Source organism: Marmota monax, unplaced genomic scaffold (assembly GCF_021218885.2).
Source record: "Marmota monax isolate L192 unplaced genomic scaffold, Marmota_monax_Labrador192_F-V1.1 WCK01_AAM20220418_F8-fsc00012, whole genome shotgun sequence".
Lineage (NCBI taxonomy): Eukaryota > Metazoa > Chordata > Mammalia > Rodentia > Sciuridae > Marmota > Marmota monax.
In genome coordinates this window covers 13,170,399-13,194,950 of record NW_026695227.1, presented here as the reverse complement: position 1 = coordinate 13,194,950, position 24,552 = coordinate 13,170,399, and the positions used below count along the sequence as shown (strand labels likewise).

The following is a 24,552-nucleotide window of genomic DNA, read 5'->3' as shown; positions in this document are numbered from 1 at the left end:
TGAACACGCTTACATCCTAATGTCAAGATACAAAGAGAGACAAGCATATAAGCTGTGGCTGCAGTCAGGTGCATCATGCAGAAGGCCACACAATCCATGGGAATGAGAGTTGTGTGGGTGGTGGGAGCATGAGTAACTCTCCCCCTCTGTTTTCCAAAATGTGGTTATATTGTTTTTACGACAAACAGAAAGCCCATCTGTGCTTGGCTCTGCCAACAAGTATGTGAAGCACATTCAGTGGATAAGGTTCTGCACTATGGGAGCTTTGAAACCTTTTCCACCCTAATGACCTTCACCTCTGCTCCATTTGGAATCCAGGTGCCACCTTGTCCTCCCTGGAGCAGCTCAGCCTCTGGAATCTTAAGCCTCCTGGTTCATTCCCAGAACTCAGTCACCTCTTTTTCACTCTGCCTTCTCCTTTCCCCATACTTGCTCTTCAACATCATGGAGGGCCCACTGTCTCATTTTATTCCTAGGACATCCAATCTGATATCTTTCTTTATGCAATAGAAACTTAACTGCTTCCTCACTGACACCCTCAACCTCCTGACACAACTTCCTCTTGACTTATCTGCAGCAGATGTCCCACATAGGCTTAATCCATCTATCCTTCTGGATCACCTAACACTGCTGGGTGAACTCATACAGTCCCATAGGCAGAACCCTTACAAATGTGTTTTCCACTACAGGCCAGACTCAGTGCCACTTAATAATGTTTATACTTTTCACTGGCCTTTCCAATCTGCCATTTCCAACATCAACTGGTCCAAATACTTTCTACCTATACAGTCCCTAACGTGTATTTTCAAAGGTTTTGTCCTCACACCCTTCCAGCTGCATTTATTCTTCTTTAAGTATCATCAAGTGAATGTCTACCTCCAAATCCCCATCCATCCTGTCCCCACACATACATCTTGCAGTGGGTGCTTGCATTTTTGGTTCTTAGGTGTCACACAGGCATCTCAAAACCAAACTCATTGTATTTCAGCCCCCAAACTTTCTCCATTCCAATTAATTCTATTCAGCCACCAATTCAGAAATCTAAAATGATATTTTACTGCTCTCTCCCTATTGCCATCTCTCTACTAGTATAATTATATTCTGGGAATTCTATATTTTAGCTTTCTTTAATCTACCCCTCCTCTTCATGCCCATTCTTGCTGTTTTAGTTATTTTCCCATGATACCGTAATTGATCCAAGTTAGTACAGTAGACCCATAAGCAATCTTCTTGTCTCCTGAGTTGCTTTCTCCAAGTCACTCTCCTTTCTTACCAGTTTATGAAACACAATAGTTCAGATTACTGGGTTTGCTTAAAGCTCTGCTGTAAGCTTCCTCATTATTTAGTGGAAAAAGTTTAAATTCCTTAACGTGGCACACAAAGCCCTTTGTGATTTGAACTGTTTTATCTTTCCAGTGCCATTCCTTGTCTCCACCAGTTTCCTGCGCTCAGCCACAGTGATCATTCATTTTCACGAATGTGCCTGTCTTTTGCATATTTCCACGCTGTTCCACAGATGTTCCGTTCTCTGCCAATCATCTCTTGATCTGCTACTTCACCTACTTCCTTAACCTCTAAGAAAGTCAGATACTTCTCCCTCTTTTTCTCATAGTTCTCTAATGACATAGCTATTTCTGCTTTCATCACATGTAGTGTCACTATTCTTATTTCTGTGTCCTGCACTAGAATATGAGTTCCTTAAAGGCAGGGACTATATTTCAATCATTTTTGTGTCCCTAATGTCTGACACGTCAATCATATAGAAAATGTTAAAAAAAAAAAGGCAACATCCCTTTGACACCAGTCCTCCCTAGAGTTCTCATTTGCATTCATTTTCTTCAGCTTTTTAGAATGAATTCTGAGCACCCTGTTCTACTTCCCATTTGTCTTTCCACTCAAGAGTAATCAGATTCCCACTGTCTGCACTGCTAAGAGGCAGCTCTGGGAAAGGTCAGCAAGGACTCCCATACTCTAGACTCCACAGATGCTTTCTGGCACTTGAGTTATCTGGGGTTTCTGGTGTCTTTGACCCTGGAAACTCCTCTCTTTGTTTAAAAGCTCTCTCTCTCTCTCTCTCTCTCTCTCTCTCTCTCTCTCTGGCAGTGTTCATTCCTCTTCCATCTCTGACCTTTTGTCTGCCATTATAAACTTCTCTGTCTGCCCTTCCCTGAAGTTTGGGCCTCAGTCCACTGCTCTTCTTGTTTTCCACACTCAGTGCAGAATGGTGTCATTTACTACAGTGTTACATGTGATTTCTTCCAATGGTCCTTATCACCACTTACAATCTTATAAGTCTCCCAACTATATCTTGCCCTCATCCCTATTCTAAACTTCAGAGTTGAACATACAGTTACCCACTGGACACATGTATTTAGATGATCCATACTTTCCTTAAACATAACAAACTGAATCAGACATCTACCCATTGACCTTTGTTCACTGTGTTCTGCCTACCGTCCTGCCACTGAAGGCTCCTTCTGAGTTTCTTATGTAATAAATCCCAACTGTCTTGAGGTCCCTAAATTGCAAAATGGAGGTCAAAGTGGAACTTAACCGATGATGTTATTAGAGGATTAGATGAGATGCATAGAACATGACATAGAAAAACCTCAGAAATACTTTATAACATGATTATCACTCTTCTGCACTATGCCCTAACCATTCTTTGATCCTCAGAGGTAGGTAGTGCTTTGCAAATTGTGGGTTCTCAATACATAGCTGTTGAATTGGATCAAATTGGACAAATTTATGAACTAGAGAACATTTCTGCATGATGGCATATTAAGAGAATACAAATGAGTCAACCAGAACAGGGACTCAGTTTGAAAATTCACTCCAATAGGCGCCAATATCTGTAATGTAGATGTAGATTGGTGTATTTAGAGTACTGGATGTCGTGGAGCACTGCTTAGATCCAGTTCTCAGGAAGGAAACACTGACTTACCCAGGTACTAGGTAGGATGGCTGCCTTTGTGAAGCTGTGTATAGATCCTGGTGGCTGTGCTGGGCTGTAGAGAGCCATTTGGTCATGGTGTGCCCCTACCTGCAACTCCAGACTTTTGAGAATTACTAATGTCTGATCTGGGGACCACTTCATAGGCTCCAGTTTACTTGCAGAGCTAAATGGAGCTCTGTTGAGTCTCCATTGCCACTCAATTTCTCCCTCTGCCCAATCTTACTTCCTTTAGAGCTCTACGAATATTGATCTGGAGAGCATTCCCTGGAACATCCTATGTAGGAATGTCTGTCTTAGATTAGGATCAGCTTCCTAGAGAAGTCAACCAGCAACATGTAGTGAAAAATGAAAGCCTAGTGGATTAGATTTTAGACACAATGTAGATAAGATGTGTGTAAAATGAATAGCAGCCAGCCTGACACCAAAACTGAAGATAGGATGATGATTATGCTTTTGATAGGTGAGAGGATTTGGAAGGGTTGCTGTGACAGAGTTATGTGGTTATTCGCAGCAACTTTAATTCCTGGCTGACCTGAACCCTAAGTATTATAAATTGTGAGTCTTCTAGGCTCTGTGCTCACTTACATGTATTTTCCATCACTTGTGTCCCACTGAGAAATGCATACATGGAAATTGAAAGAAGTCCCCCAGGCTCTGGCATGTGTCACACTCTTTGGGAAATTGTCAAATCCTGTATTGTGATTGTATATCCCCTGGTAGGCAGGGATTAAGCCAAGTACTGAACTGCATTTTTATTAATGTCCATATTACATTGGAATTTCATTTTAAATGATTTATTCTAGAGAAAGACCCACTAAATAACTAAAAGTAAAGTTTTAGTTATTAAACTTGTTCCAAGAGTATAGTTCATCATAAATTAATTCTTGGCATGGATGGCCAGGACAAATTTAAGTTTTTTTCAAACTATATGATAGTTTCTGTTTGCAAATCACAAAGGAAACAGCTGTATTTAAAAGTAATACATACAAATAAAAAGTAAGCCATGCAAAATGGTACAAATTACAAAATGAAAATCCTGTCATCCTACTACCTACAATGCTACTCCTTAGAAATAGTCACCAACCTTGTATATCAGATGTATTTATATTTATAATAGAACTGTGAATATAAATACATAATTATGGATGGTGAATCTCTCTGTGAAATTTCTTAAGCTAATATAGATAGTGGTAAAAACCTCTACCCTCTTGCCCATCCTGTCATAGGGTGAATCTCCTGTGTGCATAACAGTAATGGCCCTAAGTCTTTGCTACAACATTGGCAGCTTTCTCTTTCTTTTTTCCCAAAACAACTTCCTGTGGGAACAGAAGTGGGATGCTGTGTTTCTTTAGAAGTCCACCTTCTTTAGAAAGTGGTGATACCTCATCATGTTGTAACAGAGTTTGAAGGACTTCTTTCCCATGTTTCATATTCTTCAGTCACCATAGTCATGTAATATCTAGATATGTAGCTTTCATTAATGCATATCACTTTCAATTTAATAGCAACAGAGAATTAGAACATTTCCACTTCTTAGAACACTGCTAGAATTACTCTTATAGTTCATTTGTACTGTCAAAACTGTGTTCTCTCCTATTGTGATACCGAACACTGTTTTCTGTGTATATGACAGTAAAAGGCCTCCGTTATTACTGCAGAAATGATCAAGAATAGATTTAAGAAATAGCTCCAGATTTTGAGGCTCATAAGACTGGAATAAGCTACATTGAAAACAATGTTTCCTTGGAGGATTCTAGAACTTTTGAGAACAAATGATTTGAAATCATCCCATCCTATCTTACTGAAACCAATTTTTTTTCTTATTGGTTGTTCAAAACATTACAAAGCTCTTGACATATCATATTTCATACATTTGATTCAAGTGGGTTATGAACTCCCATTTTTACCCTGTATACAGATTGCAGAATCACATCGGTTACACATCCACGTTTTTACATAGTGCCATACTAGTGACTGTTGTATTCTGCTGCCTTTCCTATCCTCTACTATCCCCCATCCCCTCCCCTCCCCTCCCATCTTCTCTTTCTACCCCATCTACTGTAATTCATTTCTCTCCCTTGTTTTTAACAGTCAGAAGAATCATCTAATATGCAGACATAAAACATGTCAGAACTATTAGTGGCTTAGATTCAAATACATGTAGAATTTATACAGATAAATTTAGATAAATAGATCTGAAGATCTGATGATAAGACCTGGACTGAGTTCATTGAATTAAGAAATCAAACGTTAGTGCTGCTTTTGGACATTTCCAACAAATTGGACAAAACTAGCCCATAAAAGTTATGCCAGTTATATGAAGAAAGTTTGTAAAAGAGGGTTAACCATAGCTGTAATTTTTTAAATTTAGCAGTTATAAATTTAAATTTTCTTTTTCAGATTTACATCAAAACATATGGTCTTTAATTATGGACAGCATTTATTTTTCTTATAATAAACAAAGGGCTATTTTATACGTGTGTTCCTTTGTCATAAAATTGAGATAGAGTAAACACCAAATTGTTTTATCTACAGCACAAATTAAAATTAGGATTTTCTATTTTCTTATGAGTCTTTTGTGGATCTTTAAATCCTTGCTTTAGAATTAGTCTTGTCATCCAGACCTTTCCTTTAGAATGAGTGGGATCCACTTTAAAGAAGAGCATTGGAGGGAGTGGGGAAAGCATGTGTGTTTTATCTGCATGAAGAAAATACTGTAATGTCAACCACAACTGAAGGATGCAACTGCAGTATGAATTTAAAAGTAAAATGAGCCTGTAAAATAAAACTGTGAAAAACATCAACATACTGAAAATGGAATGTGCAATATGGTAGAAGTAAGTCTTCCAGAGAGAAAAACAAAAACTATGATGAGCCAGAAAATTAGAGATGAAATCCTGTCTCTGAGACAGTAGAACTGATAAACAACCAGGAAAACATCCTTTTACATTAGGCAACCTGTAAGCCCACAACTTTTATTTTAAAATGGTCATCCTTCTTAGAGCAAAGAATATGGTAATTGGGGATCTGGGAGGTAATCTGCAAAATAAAGGTAGGCTACAGAATTTTTAATTGCCACCAAACTTTTGTCACCAGATAACCACCTGCACCCCCCCCCCCCATAGTCTAAAATAATTAACATACTTGAGCTAGCAAGGCACTAACTTCCATACAATAAATATTTGGACACAGTAGCTATTATACCTTGCTTATTGTTTACTCATACTTAACACAGTTGACCATGCCCAGTTAAGTGCCAGCATACAAGGAAACCTTGCCCTGCTGGAGAACATTCCTTGTAACTATCAGCACAGTGGTTTCCTGGGACAACCCACAACAAATCTGGCTGCAGCTGTCCCAGGGTCCCAATCATGAAAGATTAGTGATTGTACACGAATCTTCTGCTGAAATTTTCTGGCACCTGACAGATTAAAAAATCTCAGAAAGTAAGTACTTCTAAATCAAATGTATGAAAGATGATATGTCATGAGCTTTGTAATGTTTTGAACAACCAATAAAAAAAAAAATAAATAAATAAAACAATGCTGAAAAGGGGATAATAAATTCTTCAAGATTACCACCCAAGTTTGATGCAAATGGATTTAATCTCTTTGATATTCAGGGGGAAAAGGTTAAAGCTAATGAAGTAAATCTGCAGGTCTTTGTTGTTGTTGTTGTTGCAATTCTCTTTTGCAAATATTGCAGTAATCTTGCATTGTCAACATTATTGGAAAGCTACTTACTAGCTGTCTTGAGCATAGTCCCCTATTGAGCATCATGTGCTTAGAATTTTGATAATGAATGCATTGATAAGTTTTGAAGATCCTGAACTTTTTCTTTCATAAAATGTTAACCTTAGAAAATACACATAGAAAAATGGGAGTTCATAACCCACTTGAATCAAAGTGTGAAATATGATATGTCAAGAACTATGTAATGTTTTGAACAACCAACAATAAAAATTAAAAAAAAATGAAAATAAAATCAACAGCAAGACCTTTACGACTATAGTCATAAAAAAAGAAAATACACATAGATGTTTATATTTTGAGTGTCACTAATAATATCCTTTATAATAGACTTTTTATATTTGCTATACACTTACTGAAAGTTTTTCCTACCATCTTAAAACAATATGCTAACTCTATGATTTTTATAAGAAAGCAAAAGATTAAAATCTTTGTTTTCTATCAAATACTGAAGTATTCACAAAATGATGAGAAATATGTTCTCAAAATAAACATTTTCTAATTTTTTTTTTTTGTGTGTGTGTGTGTATTGAGGGGACTACTAGGAATTGAACCAGAGGTGATTAATCACTGAGCCATATCCCCGGTGCTTTTTAAATTTTTATTTTGAGACAGGGTCTTAGTAAGTTGCTTCAGGCCTCACCAATTTGCTAAGGCTGGCCTTGAACTTGCAATCCTCCTGCCTCAGCCTCCTGAGCTGCTGGGATTACAAGCATGAGCTACCACACCTGGCTCTATTATGATTTAATAGCCAAGTGTTTTCAAAAAGTAATTAAAATTCTAGAACTTCTCTCATTTATATGAAGTACCAATATATTGTTCATAGAGTCATTAATTTATTAATACATTGATGGATTATATTTATATAGTTTGATGCATTAAGCTTTTTACTGGTAATAAGCAAACAGTTGAGAAAAGGATGGACTAATTTCATGAACTGGCTGCCCTGGTACATTTATATTTGGTCTAAGGCTCTGAGTCTGAACAAGGGAGGAAGAATCTTTTGGTTTTGTATCATAATTTGAAATAAAGGTAGAATGTGCCCCTTTTATGTCACTGTGCTTTTAAAACAGAAAAGATTAATATATTTGATGACAGCTGTTGTAGGATTTGACAAATTGTCAAATTAAATTTCTTAATTCAAGTTCATAGAAACCAGAGATTGTTATCTGGAAAAGTCAGTGGAAAACTACAAGACACATTTTTTTTTCCAATCAGGGTGTGTATAAATACTATATCCAATGAAATATTCAGTGTGGGAATATTTTAGCCAAGTTTCCTTAGACATTACATTGCTTGCATAGAATGTGTGGTCCGATGCTCATTCTACCTACTGCATCATCTGTGGATTCATTTGAGCTTTAAGGGATCATACAAGAGCTTCAGTACACCAATGCTAACTTCTGGATAGGAGACTGTTGGCTGGGAGTATTTTATTTGTATGAGTGAAATTAATATATGAACTTTTAAGAACCTAGAATGACAAACAATTGTGTTTTCTCTTCCCATCCTTTTTTGCACTTTCCCTTTCATTTTTTAAGAAAGGGATAAATTCTCTCCTGGAGCAACCAGGACCGCGTGAGCAGTCCACTATTTATTAATTCACTGGCTGCTACCAACAATGGAGTTGGAGATATTCTCACAGCCTAGAGGCAGAGCTTTCTCTGTGCTTTCCAAAGATGAATTTTACCTCATGCAAGTTGACCTGAAAAAATCTGATGATGGCATCTTTCCCACCATGCAACTAATGTGACACTCTGTCCCACCCAATTAAGCAAATGACTAGAAAATATTCTCTCTAGAGTTGGCAGAACATTGCCATACTGGGGGTGTCCCCAGGAGTCAGAGTCCTCAGGCCAGGCTGTGTTTGTCCACATGGCACATGTTCTCTGGCATTATTCAGCTTTCTCAAGGGCTTAGTGTTAAAGAATTGGACTGTCTTCAATTACAGATAACAGGAACCATTTGGCAAATGCAATATGGTTTAGAGAATATAACCGGATTTAGAAAAATAACAAACTTCTCTAGAACATTTCATTAAATTCTTACTTCCTCTGGGAAGTCTTGAGTGTTAATGAATCATATAGTAAAAGGAAAAACAGTGTTTAAAAAGGAAGCAGGAAAGCAACTTTCCCAGTTAAAGAATATAAGTGAATATATACTTTTTCATATCCCTAGAGTGAGAATTGAAGATATTAGGGTTAAGGCATCGATTTAGCTTATTTCAGTTCAGAATCATTAAACAAATGTTTCCAGAGCATCAGCAGGTACTGGTATGAAATGAAGTTCTGGGAGCACTAAAATACTGCCTCTTCACGTGAGGAATTTAAATGCTTGTGAGCAAGACAATCACATGGGGACACTTAAAAAATAATGGCAAGGATATCACTGAGTTGTTCTCAGAGGTTTCTGCAGACCTGGAGGAAGGGCACTGAGATGAGTCATGCATGGATTGTCTTTCAAGGAGATAAAGCCTGAACTGTGCTTTAAGTATGAAAAAGAGGCTGCAGGCCAAGGAAGAACAAGGTAGGGAAGAGGAAAATGGACAGTAGTTGGGGAGGTTAGAAGGCAATTCAGGTATGAGCAAAGGTAGGGAGACACAGAATAGGATGTGCTAATCAAAGAGCTATGAACAGGTAGGAAACATGCATTACCAATGCTAGTAGGGAACAACAGAAGACATAGCTAGAGGAGCAGGTGCATCTAGATCACTGAGGGCCATTTATCACAGGCTAAAGAACATGGACTTCAGTCTGTAGTTGATGGAAAGAAATAGAGGGGCAAATGTCAAGAATTATGAAGGGTCTGAGATTTTAGTTTGTTTGCATGGTAGGCTGCTATAGTTTCATTGACGATATAGAAGACACAAGACTCCAGGATCACAGAAGTCAGCATGAATTTCAAGTTCCTATTTGTTTACCTTGCTTTTTGAAGTCCATGGGAATAACAGGAAAGTAGGGCCAGGTGGATGCTTTGTGCACAAAGCGTTTACGAACCCGGATCTTAGAGCTTAAGATTAGCCAGTATTTTGCAAGAGAGAAGCATGCAAGCCTGCCCAATTTTGCCCTGGAGGGAGGGATTATCTTTATTATACTGATACTAAATCTGCTCTTTCTCCTGAGGGGAGATACTGTATCTTCCAAGGAAGATATACAAATATACTGGAAAGAATAATCCAGAACATAAGCTGTTAGTATCTCTGTTCACAAAATGTGCATAAATGTTAGGCACACATGAAGAATTCTCTCTCACTAGTTTAACAGTCATAGGTATGTTTTAGATATATTGCGTTGGTGACAGGTAAGGAATGCTGTTAAGAGTTAGTTGCTAGTGCAGGTGAGAGATGACGAAAGCCCAGATTTAAGAGGTGTAGGGATAAACTTGAAAAATATCCAAGAGAGAAAAATAGACAGCTTTTTCCAAGGGAGGGAGAGAAAGAAAGAGAGAGATTGACTGATTCTCCAAAACAGAGGTCAACAAGACTGTTTTTTGGCTAAGGGCAAATAGGAAATGTTTTAGACTTTGTGGGTCATATGGCCTCTGTTGTGCTAAACTCTGACATTGAAGTGTGAAAGCAGCCATAAACAAAATGAATGGTGGTTGTTGTGTTCCAATAAAATGTCATTTATGAAAACAGATCCATGGGCTGTAGTTTTCTGACCATAGAGCAAATCTCAGTTATATATATATATATATATATATATATATATATATATATATATATATATAGAGAGAGAGAGAGAGAGAGAGAGAGAGAGAGAGATTAAATAGATGGACATGCTAATATTTGAAAGAAGAGAGAGCCAACTATTTTTGTTGTTTTAGTTTTTCATTTTGTTATGAGAGAATGCAGAGGTCAGTTTTTGAAAGTTCTGAATTTAGAAAAGTAAGGTATATCTAAGTTCATACAGATACTCACTATGTAGCTTGATACATAGATTGGAACTCAAAACAAGATTGGTGTTAAGATATAATGATTTAGAAGTTCTGAGCATATAGATGGAAGTCAAAACCATGGGAATGAGTATCACTCAGAACATGAAGAAAGAGGAGAGAGGTGGACCAAGGACAAAATCCTAAGGAAATGTTACCCTTTAAGGCCGAAGCTTAACTCTGGAGGTACCCCACAAACATCTGATGTGTGTGTGTACATAAAAAGGGATTAGAGCATGCACTTTAATGTTGAAGCAACCCTCCCTAACACCTTCAACTCTGAAAATCTATAAGTCATTCTTCATCAAAATAATAAAAGACTTACATTTTCTTCTTTTTTTCAATTAATGATCTGTAACAGTAAATTTGATTGAGAAAGATTTTGATTAATCATACTTAAATCTGTCTCCATTAGAATCTAGGGTTTTCGTTTCATCAATGAAAGGCACACAGCTGCATTTGTCCCACTCTTCTCAAACACACTATATGGCTGCAGCCATTGGCAATTCATTTATTTGATCAGTCACTTCACAAATATTTTGTGAGCACCTATGATGAGAACAGCAGGCACTGTAAAAGATAGTTGAACAAGGTATCCGTCTGTGTTTAAGCAAAATAATTGTAACATCAAGCAGAATGTGATTCCTGTCTCAAGACATCGTCACTGAAACTAGAGTGATGCTAATGGTGTGTTTTCTTGGCTACCTGTTATAATTAATTATGCTTAGAAACTTCCAGAAAAAGCATACATTCACACTTGGAAGTCATAGTTACCTAGGTACAGGAAGGGGATAAAGTAAATAAACGCATAACATTGCATGTGATCTATCACAAGAATCTGAAGTAGAAGGGATAAAGTTCAGTCGACATTATGCCCACCCATGGGAGTCGTAGGCACATCTCTCCATGGTTTCTTGTTAAAAATATTCATCTTACAAGAGTAGGAAGTGCCTGTTTTTTTTTTTAAAGAAATGTAAAATTGCATGTATGGTGAATATAACAATTGTGTGTATATATACAAGTGAATTTGATTTAAGTCAAACAACAATTTTTCAAACTCTATGCCAACAAATAATTTAAAATAGTAAAAACATATTTAAGGAAAAATATTTTGAACTAGTTTAGAGATATGTATAAAAAGCAAGCAAAGGAAAAAACCCAAACGTTTGCTCTTGCTTGCTTTAGTTCCAAAATGGAAGGATATAATACTTAGGGGATAGAATGAGATATATTGGTACAAGCTTTTTTTATTTTATTTTATTTTATTATTAGTGTAAAACGAGCCAGCCCAATAGTGAGCTTCTTCCTGTTACAAGCATATATCTACATTTGAAGGAAAAACAAGGCCATATATTTCCTTTCTTGAGTTATTACTTTTCAGATCAGATACAATGTTTTATCTTGTTTATATAAACTAATGAAATTGAATACATTCTTTGGTGGTTTACTGTTAACCCTGTGGAGAAATAAGCTGTAATTTTTGCCCCCTCAATCTTGATTTTAATTCAAATAATTAAAGATGCCCCTCTATTAAAAGCTATTACATGTTCTATTGGAAGGGCTATTGATTCATCCTTTTGAACACTCATTATGGAAATAGGTAGTGTTAAATCACAGCTGAGTTTAAGTACTATATTTCACAACTGTAAATAATGGTGATTCTGAAAAATGCCTGTCTGTGTTCATCAAAGTCAATTTCCTGAACTAGTTGGAGAACAGATCTAACAATGCCTTTGGCAAGCGAGTCCTCTCAGGCCTAAACAGATGTTGGCTTGATGAGCCACTCACTGCCCTGCATTATTTTGAAAGCTTATTTGGAGGCCTTTTGAAAGCCCACTATAGGTAGACTCACAATAGCAGCAACCTCCAGCATGATTACAATCTCCTAGTCCCTGCCTACCCAAATCTGCTCCTTAAAACAGAGTGAATGTGTCTAGGCTTGGGTGGATCAAAATAAAAGAGGATTGTAAATGTGTAAAATTATGTGGGAAGATACTACTTCCCTATCAGTTTTGGAACAAAGCTTAATAATGAACAATGTCGTTTCTGCTCAGCCTCCACAGTTACCTCTGTGCTGTAGGTGTTACGGCTCCTGCCCTTCTTCTGCTCCTCAGTGGACAGCGTCTCAGTGCAGGTGCATCTTCAGTAGGACTCTAAGCTTATTGCTGAAGTCAGTTTTGTCTCCATTTGGCTACTTTTCTCTGGAGGGAGGCTGCTTCTGCTGTTTTCTTCACAATTCTGCTTATAGCAAGGCATGTACTTGTGACTGGGCCTCTGTGAGCATCCCTTCTTGTTTGCCATCAAAACTTCAAGATTTGCTGCTGTATGTTATTAATTAGAAGTCAAGAGCTGAAAAAATAAGGTTGGTTGGAAGCGTGGGTTGACGTCAAATCGTGGAAGGCCTTACCAGATTTGAACATTGTGAATTTTGCAAGCAGGGTGAGCGGTGTGATAGGATAGGGGCTGTGTGAGAGAAAGCCCCATCAGATAGCCAGCGCTTAGGAGGTGGAGAGCCTGCAGTGGCCTTGGGGATGGAATATGTAGTAAGCAATTGCTGAAATTTAGACAAGAGTTATCAAAGGCCATAAAGACAAAGTACAAATACCACAGTAAAGGAAAGCATTAACTAATGTAATTGGAAGAAGAGGTGCAATATGAACAATAGAAAATAATTGAGCAATAGGAGAAAGGGAGCTTCGTATAGTGGCCCACGTCTGTGGTCCTAGTGATGCAGGAGGCTGAGGCAGGAGGATAGCAAGTTAGAGGCCAGCCTGGGCAATTTAGCAAGATCCTATTCAAAAACAAAACAATGAAAAGGCTATGGGTTGGGGATGTGACTCAGTTGTAAAGCATCCCTGGGCTCAATCTTGAATATGGGCTAAGGGGGGAGGTGGGGAGGAAAAAAAGGACATTCTAGTTGGCTTGAAACAGTAATGGAGTAATGGAATTTCAACATCTGAAATATTTTTGACAAAGGATTCAGTTCTTCCTTCCCAAGTTCACTGCTTCTCTTCTTTCCTTCTTCCCTCTCTCCCTTCCACCTTTTCTTTTCCTCTCCTCCTCTTCCTCTTCCTTTTTCAACAAACTTAAATACTGCCGACAGGTTCTAACTTTCAATCCTGTGGTATTATGGTTTAGTTGTGGTGTTCCCCAAAAGCTCACGTTTGAGACAATGCAAAAAGGTTTGGAGGAGAAATGATTGGGTGATATCCTTAATCTAATCAGTGAATAATTCCTGATGGGATTAATTGAGTGGTGACTGGAGGCAGGCAGGGTATGGCCAGAGGAAGTGGCTCATTGGGGGCGTGGTTATGGTTATGGCTGGTCTCTCTGCTGTCTGATCATCATGTAAGCAGCTTCTCTTTGCCACACTCTCCTGCCATGATGTCCTGCTTCACCTTGAGTCCTGAGGAATGGAACCACCCACGTATGGACTGAGATCTCTGAAACTGTGAGCACCTAAATAAACTTTTTTCTCCTCTATAGTTGTTCTGGTTGGGGTTTTCAGTAGCAGCAGCAAGAAAAGCTGACTTAAATATCTGGCAACATTCACCTCCCATTTCCCCCTGTGTTCTCATTTGACTTTGTTGCTTTAAAACTATTTTCCTTTGACTCTTCCTCCCAGAGAGTAAAGGATCAGATCTCAAAATGGGTAGCAGAAAAGCTTAACAGTTTCTTCTCTGGAAATTTTTTTTTCCCTCAGATAAACATGCAGAGTTCTATTGTATTTTTGAAGGCTCCATTTGTTCCATGATTTCCATGTACTACCTCCCCAGGGGCCAACAAATCCCTCAGGTTCTTCTAAGACTTGTGCCTATTAAATAATGCCTAAAGTTCTAGAAATGTGACAGGGAACCACATATTGCCTGCTTCCATCAGCACTGCACACTTGCTTTATCAGATTCTGCTGTGTGTGTGTGTGTGTGTGTGCACGCAGTTGCATATACCTATGAAGGGACAGAGGGGAGGTAAAGATGAAGGTCTGGTGAAGAATGCTTCCCTAGAGCCATAGGAGAGCTGTGTGAGAGGAAGCCCCATGAGACAGTGTGGGCTTAGGAGGTGCAGAGCCGGTGGGGTGTTGGGGATGGACTATATAGTAAGCTTGTAATCCCAGAGATGAGAGCCAGATGCTCTTTATCAAAACTATTAGCATATAGTCCCAGAGGTCAATTCTTCTGTGTGCCAGAATCTAAATTGAGTTACCAAGCAAAAGACTCCATGCGGAGAAAGCAGTTGATAAGAACCAAAGGAGAGAAGAAGAGGTTGGCATGAGGAGAGCAGAGCTCTAAAACTGGTGAGTGCTGGTCTTGAGGCATCTGGAACTGCAGGGAAGGGGTTGGCATCACTCTTCAGGAGGCCCTTGTGGCTCAGCAAGGTGGCTCCTTTACCTGAAGGATTGAAATGGATGGAATTACCTTTCCTAGTCCAAAGTCACTAAAGAAGGTAATGAAACTTAGGAAAAGGATCCCTTCAAATATCTTATTTTTCATTTGCAAGAAAAGGGAGGGAAACTCCTCCTTTTTTTCTAACTCATTGTAATGCATCTGCTTCTCTAGATCTTTAATCAGTTTTATTCCAGGAAGGAGAGAATCGGTGGAACTATATGTTCTTGGCATAGTGAAGATGCAGCACTTTAAGCTTCAAAGTTCAGTCTCAGGAACCAGACAAATATGAGTTTGGATCTTTGATATTAACTTTATAAACTTAAATTAAGTGAGCATCAACTTTATAAACCTCGGTTTCATTATATATAAAAAGGGGATAGCAGTAGTACTTATCTTTTAGGATTGTTGGGAGAATTTAATGAAAGTATGAATTCAGACTGCTTGGAACCATGCCTGGCCTAGAGTAAATGCTCAATAATGTTAGCTATTGTAATCATCTTAATTCTTTTTGATGTAATTTTCCCCTCTCCCAAATTACTTTAATATCTGTTGCCTCAATTGTATCTATAACAAAAAGAGAAGTTGATTGAAAAATCATCTATACCGCCAAGTAATTTTTTTCTTCCAATCTAACATTTGATGCAAATTGTGCAAATGAAAACACTTGAAATTCAACTTAATAGAATAAAGCATATTTTCTAAGTGGTTTATTGTTGGATTTGACTATTCCCAGACTTTATTTCATGGAGATGAAAGTAGTATTGGTTATGATTTAGATATGATGTGTCCCTCAAAAGCTCACACGTAAGGCAATGCAAACAAGTTTACAGGTGAAATGATTGGGTTATGAGAATATTTACCTAATCAATGCGTTAATCTTCTGATAGGGATTACCTGGGTAGTAACTTTAGAGAGGTAAGATGTGACTAGAGGGGGTAGATTCCTAGGGGTATGCCTCTGGGGTATATATTTTGTTTGTGTCGAGGGGACTGTCTTCTTTCTGATCAGATGTACTGAGCTTTCTTCTACCCCACTTTTCTGCCCTGATGTTCTGTCTTGCCTAAGGCCCAGAGCAATGGAGTTGGCCATCTAAGGAATGAGACCTCTGAAATTGAAACTGTGAGACCTTAATAAACTTTTCCTTCTTTAGTTATTCTTTTCAGGTCCTTTGGTCACAGAAAAAGGAAAACAAACAAATAAAAAAACAAAATTCACAAACATACAAGCAAAAAAACCCTGACTAAAACAATATTCTTAAATTCATGTATTGAGTCTTATCTCCAAAATCTCAATAGTTAGCTGTCCAATGAGTTAGCAATCTTTTTGATATTCACTACGTATAAATGAACTTAGCAGGTTCTATATAAGAAATGAGAAAGAAGTGCATAATTGAGTATTAGTCATGGGCTCCTCCTACCAAGTTAAGAAGATAGAGAAGAAATACATAGAAAAATAGGAGAAAATGTACAGATGAAGATCTGAGTAGGCAAATTTACTAGCAACCAGGTTCATAGAAGGTAGGTACTAGAGTTGTTATTATTTTTGTTTAAAACTTTTTATATTTGATTGAAATAGTCATATTCATAGAAAGTTAGCTAAAACACAAGTAAAAGAAACAACCATTTTATAATTAGCTTGGCATGTTTGCTTTGAGATTTCTATGCATATACTTCATATATAGTTGAACATATTATGCAAAAATTTGTTTTCAGCTGTTTTGGTTAATATTATCACAGAATAATTTACCTATGTCAATAGAAATTTTTATCTTTTTTTTTCTCTAGGACTGGGGATAGAATCCAGAGGTACTCTACCACTGAGCTGCATTCCCAACCATTTTCATTTTTTATTTTGAGACATGCTCAGGCTGGCCTTGAACTTGTAGTCCTCCTGCCTCAGCCTCCCAAGTATCTGGTATTACAAGTTGTGTGCCTAGCTTGTCTTATTTTAGTTGACAGTTTTAACTGCTTTGTTGAGAAATCCACATACCATAAAATTCACCAATGTAAAATAGACATTTCAGTTGTTTTTAGTATATAAACAGAGTTGTACAACTCTCACCACAATCAATTTTAGTGCATTTCGTGGCCCCAAGAAACAATTCTATACCCATTATCAGTCCATATGCATTAACCCCCATTTTTCCTGTTTCCCCTCAATGTTCCCTGACCCTGCCCTATGCAACTATGAATCTACTATTTATCTCTATGGATTTGTTTTTTTCTGAACATTTCTTGTGATATGTGACTTTTGTGACTAGCTTCTTACACTTAGCATCTTGAATTCATACTTTCATTAAATTCTCCCAACAATCCTAAAGTGTTCTATATATCTGTCCTTCAATACTTTTTTTTTTTCCTGATACAGGGGCTTGAACACTCGACCACTGAGCCACATCCTCAGCTCAGCCCTATTTTATGTTTTTTATTTAGAGAGAGGGTCTTGCTGAGTTGCTTAGTACCTTACTTTTGCTGAGGCTGACTTTGAACTCAAGATCCTCCTGCCTCAGCCTCCTGAGCCACTGGGATTATAGGTGTGTGCCACTGTGCCTGGCTCTTCATTACTTTTTATTGTCAAATAATATTTCATTGTATAGATATACAGCATTTCATATATCCATTCATCAGCTGATAAACAACTAGATTATCTGGATTGTGTCTGTTATGAATATTGTTGCTATGAGGATTTATGTACAAGTTTTTTTTTTTTTTTTTTTAAGTGACCATGTATGTTTTTGTTTCTTTTAGGAAAATACGTAGGAGTAGAATTTCTGAGTCTTTTGTAACTGTGTGCTTAATGCTAGCAGTTTTCCTAATTGGCTAGACCATTTTCCATTCTCCCTAACAATGTGTGAAGACTCCAATTCTATATGTGCTAACACTTTCTATTTTCTATTTTTTAAAATTAATTTGCTGTTAAATGAATAGTATCTTCTTAGGATGCTATCATATCACATGTTGTTATTTTATCCATTCTAGTGTAATGATTTTTTTAAAAAATTTTTTTGTAGTTGTAGATGGACAGAATTGCCTTTATTTTATTTATTTTTTGTGGGGCTAAGGATCGAACCCAGTGCCTCACACTTGCTAGGCAAGCGCTCTACCACTGAGCTACTGGTCTAGTCCTAGTGTAATTATTTTGATTTGCATTTTTCTAACATTAGATTAACACTGTTCAACATCATTTCATGTGATTATTGGTCATTTGTGTATCTTTTTTTTGAGAAATGTCCATTTAGATTCTTGACTTATTTTGTATTTGGGTTACTTATCTTTTTATTAATGAGCTGTAATGAGTATGTATGTGTGTGCATATGTATGTATTCTAGATACAAGTCGTTTATCAGATAGATGATTTCTAAAATACTGTCCAATTCTATGAATTCTCTTTTCACTTTGTGATGGTATTGTTTGTAGCACCAAAGTTTTAAATTTTGATCACTTCTAAGTTATTTTTTTCTTTAATTACAATTCTGGTACAATATCTAAAATGCCTTTGATTATCCCAAGGTCATGAATAATTACTCCTATATTTTCTCTAAGAGTTTTATACTTTTAGTTCTTACATTCTGTTCTATGATCCACTTAGGCATAAGAAAAGGACCAACTTCCTTCTTTTGCGTGTAGATATCTGGTTGTTCAGTACCATTTGTTGAAAGGACTTTTCTTTCCTCATTGAATTGTCTTGTCTTCTTTGCCAAAATGCAGTTGACTATAAATTTATTCTGGTCTTCCAATTCTTTTCCATTGATCCAGATGTCTATCTTCATGACAGTACCACACAGTCTTTTTTTTTTTAATATTTTTTTTAGTTGCAGTTGGATACAATACCTTTGTTTTATTTATTTATTTTTATGTGGTGCTGAGGATCAGACTCAGCACCTTGCATATGCTAGGCAAGTGTTCTACTGCTGAGCCACAACCCCACTTCCCCCCATTCTTGATTAATGGAGATTTGTAGTATGATTCAAAATCAGGAAGTTTGAATTTTCCAACTTTGTGGTTCTATTTTAAGATTATTTTGCCAATTCTGGCTTCCATAAACTTCCTCATGAATTTTAGGGTCAGTTTTTTAATTTCTTTTTTTAATTTGTTTTAATTAGTTACACATGACAGTACAATGATCTTGAATTTGAATAAAATGGGGTATAATTTCTCATTTTTCTGAGTGTACAGGTTGCAGAATCACATTGGTCATACAGTCACATATATACATACAGCAATACTAGTGTCTAATTTATTCTGCTGTCCTTCCTATCCCCCTTTTCCCTCCCCTCCCCTCCCATCACTTCTCTCTACCCAATCTACACTTCTTCCCCCCCCCCACATCATCATACATGTAATCTGTATAACGATGAGTGTCTCCTTCCAACTTCCCTGCAAAAACAAACAAACAAAAAATGGCTGAGTGGGAATTGCATTGAGTTTGTAGCTCTGTAGCTACAAACTTTTCCCCCTTCAATATGCTGTCCTTTAATTTCTCTTCTTGGGTAATTGTGCTGACTAGAATTTCTAGTACATAATAAATAGAAGTGGCAAGACTGGCCATGCTTATCTTGTTCTTGACCCTAGTGAAGAAGCAATGTTTTTAACTATTAAGTAAGATATTGATGTGGGATTTTCTTGTATGACTTTGGAGAAGTTCCCTTTATTTCTAGTTTGTTCAATGTTTTTATCATGAAAGTGTTAGATTTTTGTCAAATGCTTTTTATGTATCTATTGAGATTATAACATGGTTATTGTCCTTCATTCTGATAATATGGTCTAGTACATCAATTATTTTTCATGTTAGATCTACTTTGTCACATTTGGGGAAATTTTCAAAAACTTCCTTTGGTCCTGACCCCTTTTTCCTCTCATTTCTGGGATTTTAATGATATAAATTTAGGTCTTTGTTATAGGTCCAGAATTCTCTGAGGGGGTCAGTTCATTTTTTTCCCTCTCTTTTTGCAATCTGTTTTCTCTCTGTTGTTTATATCAAGTTTTTTTTTTCTACTGCTCTATCAAGTTTACTATTCCTTCCCTATCTTCATTTTCCTATTGATCCTATCTATTGAGTTTTCTTTTCTTTTTTGATATTTGCACCATTCAGTTCTAAAATTTCCATTAGTTCAAAATTTCTTATGTTTAGCAGCTTTCTCTTTCTTTTTTGCTAAAACTTGAAACTTTCTGTTTTTTTTTTTCCCCCTCCATTTGTTTCAAGCATGTTCATAGTTGTGGAAGTGTTTCTATAGTGGCAGATGTAAGATCCTTGTCAGATAATTCTCAGAATTGGCATTTGTTAATCGCTTTTTTTTTTTCTCTCCCTCATTCAGGTTGGGATTTTTCCTGCTCCTTGTATCCTAGAAATTAGTTTATCTTAGACATTTGACTGTATCCTAAACATTAAGTGTTATACTATGAGACTCTGGATCATATTTACATTGGTTCAGGAGATCTTATCTGACAGTGTTCCAGCAGGGCCTACTGGGGGAAGTAGCTTCCTTAAGGACTGGTGGCAGTCCAGGTCTGAATTCCCCACTGAGCCTCTGTTATCACCCCAGGGAGCAGCTCTCATTGCTGACAGGTAGGAATGGGAGTTGGGCTCCCCTGGACCGCTCTCCTCAGGTATTTTTATTCCCCATTACACCCCCCTCCCAGTGCTGCTGTGTGGAAGGAATACCTTAGTGCCAAGGTGGGAGTGGGGGCTCATATGGCCTCAGGCACAACCCACAGGAAAGGTGTGCCTCAGGTCAGGTGGGAATCCCCAAGGTTCCTACTGACTCTGTTGGGAGGAGGCTTGTTCCTGTCAGGCAGGCATGGAAATCTGTCTCCCCTGGTGGAGAGGAGTGGCCCTGCTGTAATCCTCACTAATCCCCGCTCAGCCCTTGCTGACAGGGTTGGCAGTCGCCTGGCACATTCTTCTGTGGAGTTTAATTGGGTTACTTAATTGGGTGGTTATTATATAAAAGTTTTGTGTCTTGCTACTTTGCTCATTTCTTATCCCTTATTCCTTTGGTTAGCTTTCTTGGAGCTTTTGTTTTTCGTCTGTTCTCACTGGCACAGATAGATTACCGCTTCTCCAGCAACAAGCAAACCCAGGAAATTTACTGCTGTGTCTTTCCTCAGTCCCTGAGCCAGTCAGCCTTATTCTTTCTTCCTTTCAAGTTGCCTTATGTTTATTTTATATGCAGTGCTAGAGTTTTCATTATCCTTCTCTTGTGTCTATTTCTGAACCACAGCTCGTAACCACTGAATATATAAATTGATACTGATTTTTGTCATTACTATATTTAATTCTTTAGTCAACATATTTATGACTAAAACCTTAGGGTAGATTATTAGCAAAAGTAAATTTTGAGCTGAAGTATGTGAACATATTTGACTTTTGGCTTTTGCCAAATTGCTTTTCAAAGGGACATACCTGTGTGTACTTTCAACAGCAATGTGTAAAGGTACTCATTACAAAAGATGTTCCTGTTCAGTAGATTTCAAAGTTTTCCTAATTTTACAGGTGAAAATTGGTATGAGCATTAAATTTCTACCATGATTTTGAAAACACCAAACACAGGACAATAATAGCATTATTGTTTGGAATCCTTAAAAAAAAAAAATCCAGGCATTCTGTTGAACATCGAACGTTTTATTCTCATAGTAACTTTTATGGTAAGGGTTTTTATCTCTATTTTTATGAGAATTGGAGAGTATAGGCAATTTGCTTAGGTCACAAAATAAATAAGGAGAATTGAAATTTAATTTAATCCAATTTTGTCCAGTTCCAAAGCCCTTGCAAGGATTCACTGTGGGCAGTAACAGCTGATTTGCCTAAATGATTAACAGGCTCATTCATTGTCATAAATGAAGGGCAGAATTAGAACATGTCTTTCCTCAGTATCAGCAGATGGTGTATAGGAAAACCATTCAATTTATGTTCCTGTTTTGATATTCACTTATTAATAAATGGTGATGGAGAAAACCAGTGAAGGGTACCAAATTTTATCTTAATTACAGACTGTTTTTAAAAACCCTCAAATCTAAATCTAGTTTTAAAATTTGTGAATGATTTACAAGAACTATATTCTAGAAATAAAGTCCGACAGAAAACAGGTGAAGTTCTTTCCATAGAGGTGGGTTTGAACCTATGTAATGCTTTACTACTATAAGGGATTAAAAAAAAATCTTTGTTTTTTAAAGATTTTTCACTCATGTCCTGTAAAGAGAGACCACGATTTCCAGACACAGTGGTATATCTGCAGCCCAGCAACTTTGAGGCTGAGGCAAGAGGATGGTAGTTTGAAGTCATCCTGGGCAATTATTATGGTTTAGATATTAAGTGCTGCCCAAAAGCTCATGTATGAGACAATGGAAGAAAGTTTAGAGGTGAAATGTTTGGGTTATAATTTTAACCCAATAGTTCATTAATCCTCTCATAGGAATTAACTGGATGGTAAGGTAGGCAGGTAGGGTGTGGCTGGAGGAGGTGGGTCCCTGGGGACTGTGACTTTGGGATATATATTTTTGTTGATGGTAAAGGGAGTCACTCTTTCTCTCTCTGCTTCCCACCTGTGCATTGTCTGAGCTAATTCCCTCTGCCATGCCCTTCCTCCATGTTGTTCTGCCTCCTATTGTCTATGGACTGACACCTCTGAAACTGTGAGCCCCAAATTAAAATTTTCCTCTTCTAATTATTTTTGTCAGGTCATTTGGTCACAGAGGTGAGAAAGTTGACTAAATCAGCAACTTAGCAAGACCTGTCTCAAAACAAAATAAAAAGGGCTGGGGATGTGGCTCAGTGGTACAGCACCTTTGGGTTCAAGCCCTGGTTCCAAAAAAATACTGTGATTACCATTGGAAGCTCCTTCTATGATGACAATACCTTGAAGTACCCAGAAGAATGAACCAGCGAGATGCTGCCTTTCCAATTTCATCTAGTATAGTAATTACACTGTGAATCTGAACAGAGGAAATTTTAACAATTGCACAAAGTCAAATGGCAGGAAAGCCAAGTTTTATTCCTCATACCTAGATTGTCATTAGTGAACTCCTGTGGAGAATCTTGGGAGTATAAAGAATGTCATACTTTTTAGTATAAGTGACCTTTTTGCAAAGTAGACAGAAGTGTGGAGTTAAGTGTAGAATATGGTGAGGAAAAAGAATATTTATCTAATAGTTTTTAAGTCTGTTCAAGATGTCTGTAAATTGACCAGCCTGAAATATTTAGTTCTACTAATTTATTGCAGATTATTAAGTTGACCTTAATCAGGGAGAGATCAAATATTTCCAGTTGCTGTTCTGTGGTGTCATTTCAACAGTTCAGATTTGACCTTTGGGTCACATGTTGAAAGGAGTGGCTTAGGGAAATGATGAGACCTAATTAGTCATCAATCATGTTAATACATCGCTAATGCCTGTTGTTATTTGCAATCAGATTTTTTTCCCCTGGAGAAAAAAAGGCATTTATTCAATTATTTATCTAACACCTGCACATGTACTAGACAGTGTTCTAGGTCTAAGTGAATCAGGAGTAAATAAGATAAGAGCCCTACTCAGCTAGAGCTTATGGTCTAGTGGGAGGTGACAGACAATAAACAAGTGACCACATGAGTTAAATAAAATTTGAAAAAAAAAATAGAGGCATTAGGTTATTGCATTGGGGGATGGTATGGACAACTTTGGATACAATGGTCAAGAAATACTTCTCTGAAGAAACAACCCTGGGCTGAGACCTGACTGAGTTGAGACATGTCTCAAGGATAAACATGTCAGAAAGCAGGAAAAACAGCCGAAGGGAGCTCACAGAGGGCCTCATAGGAGTCTGCATTTAATCCATAATATGAAGAAAATCCATTGGAGGATTTCAAGCAATAATCAGACCTGATTTGTGCAATCAGATTTTTGATAAAGCAAAAAACCTATTATATCTAAAAAATGAATGTCAATTAGAATTCTTGTTGCCATTAATTTCTTATTCATTTTTAATTTTTGTTTATAAGGTATATTTATTTAGAGAAGACAATATCTCATTAACTTTATTATATAATAAAAATAAGAAAAATTGTGGGACAACCAAATGTGATGGCAAATAGCATGACCATGTATTCATATTATAAAGTGTTTGGGAGAAATCTTTTCACCCACAGAATATTGAATAAAGTTATTTTGAAAAATTGCTCATGCTCTGTCTCTGTAAATCATTAAATATTTTCTCCATTGAAGAACCTGTTATCTCCAATTTTTTTCATGAATTATTGAAAACGTAAGATGACAGGTGTCAGTTCCATGCTGGGATGACATACATTCAATCATTGTAACCTTGAGATGAGAGTTAATCCTTGTAACGTCAGTTGTTGATAAAATTAGCAATGTAGTGAAAACATGAAAAATGCAAAAGAATCTGAATGAATTTTGCTTCCTCTAAAGAGGTAAGGTTTTCGTGTAGGAGCTAAAGTGATTTGCATTCAGTAAGTATTTGTTGTACTCAAAATTGTAAATAAAATATTTATTTTTTAAAAAAATATGACATTTTGGAAAAATTGTACATACGGATAAAA

The 24,552-nt window shown here is 37.1% G+C and overlaps 1 protein-coding gene across 11 annotated transcripts in view; it reads left to right on the top strand.

Moving 5' to 3' along the window:
- The first annotated feature begins 5,026 nt into the window (after positions 1–5,026).
- The window catches only part of Lmntd1 (lamin tail domain containing 1), a 340,293-nt gene continuing 320,767 nt past the window's right edge, over positions 5,027–24,552 (top strand). For all 11 annotated transcript variants that reach the window (XM_058576414.1, XM_046435441.2, XM_058576413.1 and 8 more), the window contains exon 1: positions 5,027–6,402. The gene's annotated coding sequence lies outside the window, so the exon portion shown is untranslated. The remainder of the gene's footprint in view (positions 6,403–24,552) is intronic.